Below are 6496 nucleotides of genomic sequence, written 5' to 3'. Positions count from 1 at the left end.
CAACTCCCAAAAATACACTCTCTTAAAGTGTAGGCAAAACCTCAATTCTTGTAACGACCCGATCGGCCGTTTTGAGCATTTGCACTTTGCTCGCTAGTTGAGGGCATGAGTAGATCCGTATGATGTATTATGACTTGTGTGAATTGTCGATTTTGGTTTTTCAGGTTATTCGGAATTGATTTGGAAGAATAAATTTCATTATTAAAGCTTTAAGTTAGAAGAGTTGACCAAGTTTGACTTTGGTGAATTTGACTCCGAAATGGAATTTTGATGGTTCCGTTAGGTCTGGATGGTGACTTTGGACTCGAGCGTATGCCCGGATTTGTATTTGGATATTTCTAGAAGGATTCGGCAATAATGGGCGAAAATTAGAAATTTGAAGGATTGGAAAGTCCATAAGTTTGACCGAGAGTTGAATTTGTGGATATCGAACTCGGATTGTGGTTCCGGGAATTAGAATAGCTTAGTTATGTCATTCGGGACTTGTGTGCAAAATTTGGGTTCATTCCGTGATGATTTGACATCTTTCGGCGCGAGTTTTAAAAGTTGAAAATTCAAAGTTCATTAAGTTTGATTCGAGGTGCAATTCATCGTTTCGATGTTGTTGTGCGTGATTTGAGGCCTTGAGTAGGTCCGTGTTATGTTATAGGACTTGTTGGTATATTCGGACGGGGTCCCGGGTGGCCCGAGTGAGTTTCGGACGAGGTTCGAATCTTTTCGTTTCATATTGCATTATTGAAGAGGAACTGGATCTAGTGTAAGCGCACCTGCGGCTAGTTCGCGCAGGTGTGATGGTCGCAGAAGTGAGGTGAGACATGGGCAAGAAATATCGCAGAAACGTATGGCGCAGAAGCGTAAGTTGGTTGGCACACCTACGTTTGCATAGAAATGGGAAAACTTTGCAGGTGCAGAAGGGCTGGTCTTCACAGGGCTTCGCAGAAGAGAGATTTCTCCACAGAAGCAGAGGTCGCAGATGCGACAATTTGGCCGCATATGCGGAAATGCTGGCCAGAAGCTATAAATCGAGGTTTTTGGTTCTTTTATCATATTTTGAGATTTGGGGCTCGGAGTGAAGCGACTTTGGAGGTAAATATCATCACAAGGATTAGGGTAAGTGTTTTATACTTGGTTTTGATTATATTTCATGATTCTATCTTCGTTTTTGATAATTGGATTACGAATTTTAAAGAGAAATTGGGAGTTTTAGCCTAAAGTTTCATAGAGTGAGTTTTTGAGTTTTGAACATCGATTTGGGGTCGAATTTGGGTGAAACTAGTCTGGTTGGACTCGTAATTGAATGGGTTGTCGGATTTTATAAGTTTCATCGAGTTCCGAGGTGCAGGCCCGATTTGGACTTTTGGGTTGATTTTTGGCTTTTGATTAAAGATTCGACCTTTATCGATTGGATTTGTTTGCTTCGGCGTTATTTGATGTATTTGAGTTGCTTTTGGATAGTTTCGAGCCGTTCGTAGGTTGGTACGTATGAGATGGCATTTTTGGAGCATCGCTTGGCTTGCTCGGTATTTAATTTGGCTTGTTCGAGGTAAGTAACACTTCTAAACTTGGAGCTGGGGGTATGAACCCTGATTATACGTGTCATGTGATTTTTTTAGAGGTGACGCATACGCTAGGTAACGGGCGTGTGGGCCTGCATCATAGAAATTGAGACTCGGTCGATTCCATAGAGTTGTGTAGCCAATTGACTTGTATTTTTCATGTTTTAGAGAAACTGAGTTGTGACTCGTGTTAGAAATCATGCTTAGACAAATGCTGGTATTATTGGGACTCACTGAGGTCATTTATGTTGTTGAATTATATGTTTAAATTGTAATTTCGTACTCAGTCATATTCATTCATTGCATATCATGTCTCAGTCTCTATTGCTATTTATTGATACATCATATCATCATTTTGGGCTAGTTTCATGACATTGTGAGCCCAAAAGACTGGAGAGATTAATTACTGAGTGAGGCCGAAGGCCTGATTGTGAGTGATATTTATGGGATCGGGCTGCACGCCGCAGTATATTTTATTGATTTATGCTTGGATTTGGCTTCTTATAGCGCTTGGGCTGAAGTAGCCCCTTCGGAGTCTGCATACCCACAGTGAGCGCAGTTGATATTATATCGAGCGATGGATCTTCCCTGGGCATGGATTTTGCCTAATTATTTATATTGAGGGATGGATCTTCTCTGGGCATGGATCTTGCCTAATTATTTATATTGAGGGATGGATCTTCCCTAGGCTGGATTGGCCCTATACAGTATTGAGTGTCTGCATATCAGTTATCATATATATATATATATATATATATATATATATATATTTGGGATGGATCTTCCCTGGACTGGATTGGCCATATACAGTACTAAGTGACTGATCATGTCGTCATTTATGTTTGGGCTGGATCCGCCCTGTACAGTGCCGAGTGACTGAGTGTGCTGAATATTGAGCGTGATGAGTGAAAATGCGAGATAGTGAGATTGAGTACTCTGAGAGTGTGAGTACATGAGGTCTTCACTGTGCTGCATTGCATTAGACATGCATACTTGATATATAGGCATAGAGAGGTATTTTCCTCATGCTATCAGAAAATGCAGCATCTTATTTACTGTTGAAAGGTTTTTGAGAAAAATCACAAATTTCGGACATACTTATATTTTCGGCGATTTCGGCAAAAGATTTGAGTTTTACTGTTATACTTGAAAAGAAAATGTTTATTTTTCGGAATTGTATACGAGTTGAGCATTTATTTATTGAGTTATTACTTGTGTTGTTTTAAATTGTGTTGTTATGAGAAGTTATTGGTTATTGGAGTTGGACTCTGACCCTTGTTCCAACTTGCCACTACTTTCAAACTAAGGTTAGGTCTGTTACTTATTGAGTACATGGGGTCGGTTGTACTCATACTACACTTCTGCACCTTAAGTGCAGATGTTGGATGTTGATGTTGTCGTGCACGGTGGGAGCTGGATTTGAAGATGTACCTGCGTTCTAGTCACAACTGCCTCTTGTTCATGGTAGCTCTAGACTTATGAAAATCTGTTTATGTACATTCAAACAGACGATGTATCTATTTCATACTAGCTTTGTAACTCTAAATCTTAGATGCTTATGATTTGTACTACCAGTCCTTGGAAAATTTTTGTATAAAAGCAGTTGTATTATCATTTCTTTTCTTATTAAATCTCATTAAACTAGTTTATTATTAATTGGTTTACCTAAGTGTTTGCATTAGGTACCATCACGACTAGTTGGATTTTGGGTCATGACAAGTTGGTATCAGAGCTCTAGGTTCATAGGTTCTACAAGTCATGAGCAAGTGTCTAGTAGAGTCCTACGGATCGGTAAGATGACGTCCATATCTATCTTCGAGAGACTAAAGGGCATTTAGGATAAATTTCCCATCTTTCTTTCCTTATCGTGCGTCATTGATTCAGCTTGAAGCGTAACTCTTTGAATTCCTTCCACGTATTCGTGTGCGCATGTGAGGGCTCGGTATTAGTTGTGCATCAACGATATATGATTCCATGGATGAGTTGCGAGATGTGATTTCTGTATGCTGATGATGGGTTAGTCTGGAGGACCTGAGGTCGGATTGTGACGGTAGCTTGAGAACGGGGATTTCAGTTGTGTGAGTATATGCTTTTGGACTTATAGTGTCCCTATAAGTGGAATTTGTGACTCGATGAGTGATTGGATGGCTATATGATAAGCATGATGTGACTGCGGAATGTGTTTAGATGGTTTGATTGTGACAAGAATAGTTTGCTTGAGATGTAAAAATGACTATTGGGTGCTAGATTGTTGTCTTGATGTGACGTATAGTCTCGAGTATTGAGTGTGTTGAAAGATTTTTTCATATTGATTAATTATGGAACGAAGTAGATTTTCATGTCTTGTTGTGAGTTCAGACTCAGGAAGATTAAGTGATGGCGTAGTAATCTTGGTTGCAAAAGGATATAGCAAAATGCCAATTTGAGGCTAAGCAGGTGAGTTATCTCCTGCGGAGTAATCTACGGAGGTGTGATCCTTATAATGTTGTACGTAGAGTTTCTTTTCTACCAGCGGGGTATATGTGTTGAGATTTGAATTTGAATTTGGTTGAGAAAGTTGACCTAATCGTCATGTGGATGTATGCAAGCTTAGTAGATGATTTGAGGTACTATATGGTTTATGTTATGTGAGCTTATGAAGGATTTAGTTGAATCTCCTTGCGGTATTATGGCAGTAATAGAGTATGGGTAAGGTGAGTTATCAGATGTTCTATTCTATGGCATTGAGCTAAGTGGGGGAGTCTGCTATCGATGATTTGATTGTATGGTTACGTGTTGTATTGGTTTTGGTCTGAGGCATACTTGTGGATAGGTTATGACTTGCAGAGGTTGAGATCGAGGATGACTTGAGTAAAGAAATTTTTAGGGCTACGGGTTATGTTACACTTTATGGGTGTATGGAAATTATGGAATGAGTTGAGTTGTTATTCGTGACGGAGGTAGTGTGCATAGTGTATGAATTTGCTCGGTTGCATTAAGGCAGAGTTACTTCTTTGGGGTGTTGTTGTGCTAATTGAGCATAGGCAGTTCGGCCCGTTTGAGCGGTGCAATTGAGATTTGAGCAGCATAGATGACTCTCGAGAAAGTTCTAATGGATTCAAGATTTTTATGTAGCAATTGAGAATTTTGCGGATTTGTATATGGCTAGAATCTGAGATTTAAGTTAAATGGTGTCGAGGTTTGTGGAATTTCTATATCATTATGGGTTCTACAATTCCAGTATCAGGAAGGTGAAGAAACAAACTTTAGATTCACAGAAGGCCTCTTCAGAGTGGGTATCTCGGTTGTGGTACTTTTGGGGTACTTAAGAGGGAATACATCGACTTATGGGTTTTAAGGCACGTGGTCTCATGTTAGGACCTCTTATAGTGAGATTTGGTTAAGGATCATGGTGTTCTGGCAAGGAGAAGTGTCAACTTGAGGGAAACTCGGAAGGGACTCAGAGAAATAGGACAGCTTGGTAGTAGGTGGATCAGCATGGTAATAGATATGATGGGTTCTTTGAGTACTTATGATGTGATGAGTCTCTACAGGTATTTGGTGGCAATAATCTTGGATTTGGCGACCTGTGTGGCTTGGTTAAGTTAGAGATATTCAGTTCTGATGGCTTGGTTATGTGCAAATGGGTTTCGAAGAGTTCTCGATGGTTACTACCATGGTTCGAGGTGTATCTTTCCTACTGGCTTGAGGATCATGTTAAGTGTTATGATTTTTCTCCTGGATGGGATTAAGTGAAAGGTTTTTGGCTAATTGAGTATGTATTCTGCTTGTGACTCGGAGTTGATTATGAGATTCTCGTACTTTTCATATGATGGTATGATAAATACGGTGTGTTGTATGGGGTTGAGATTTGCATGTGCAAGGTCACGGTTCAGTTTTGAAGGGAAGGTCATGAATTCCTAGGCAACATGGACGATTCCAGATGACTAGATGAACGATATTGCTACTTGGTATTGCTTGAGAAGGGTGCGTATCTCAGCAGGCACACTGTGTTTTGACTTACGGATGCTTCATTGGTGTTGTTGTGCTCGCCTGGTTGATCAACCGCTGATATTCAGATTTTACTATATGGCACTGAAGAATTATCAAAGTATTCCTCGTGGGATGATCGCGTACGAGAGATGTGTTAGACATTTGGGCGGTGGAGTTGGGATCAGATATGGTGATTCGTGTGTTCTATGGATTTGGATATCGGGAGTTCTCAGAAGCAAAGTGTTTTGTGGTTTTGGACTGTGAAAATGTGGCCAAAGCTAGCCTGATGATGGTATGCATTATGGTTAGGTCATTGTGGACTTTCGGAGGGTTAATTATCTATTTGTGGATGACCAGAGTTGATTTGGGACCCATTGGTAGGCCCAATGAAGATGTGTATTCTACACCGGGTCGGATTGGTTGACTCTGTACTGCTATTATTGAGGGATGCGCCATTCAGTTAGAGTTGAGCATATTCGTGTTCTGATATGATCTATATGTTACTCCTCTATACTACGAGGGATTGTGATTTGTTGGTTATATGCACATATGGTGCGGTTCTATTTGGGCCTTATAGCGAAACTCGAGCGGAATAGTTATTGGGTTGCGGAATGGTTGATTGCGCCTTGGTTATGGCCTTTGTCCGGTTATGATGTATGGTGTTATTTGCTTCTCAGTGGTTATGGTCATGCACTTTTGGTACTAGGCGTCAAGTTGTGCGTGGTGGTTGATTTTCAGCATTGTGACTTGAGGTATTTCATTTGGACCAGTGTTTGGATGGGGTCACGCATTGCAGCGAAGTTATGTTGGGATATGATTCTTTGTGTTAGATTTGTGAGTCTTGGTTCTACCATGTGTGATGGGTTCATAGCACTATGGTTGTGATGGTACTTGTTGAGTTGCGGGGCGGTTCTCTCAATTGAGTCATTTTCCATTTTGGGTACATTTGAGTTGTTGATTATTGGTGC

Source organism: Nicotiana tabacum, chromosome 2 (assembly GCF_000715075.1).
Source record: "Nicotiana tabacum cultivar K326 chromosome 2, ASM71507v2, whole genome shotgun sequence".
Classification (NCBI taxonomy): domain Eukaryota; kingdom Viridiplantae; phylum Streptophyta; class Magnoliopsida; order Solanales; family Solanaceae; genus Nicotiana; species Nicotiana tabacum.
This window is presented reverse-complemented; position numbering follows the sequence as displayed.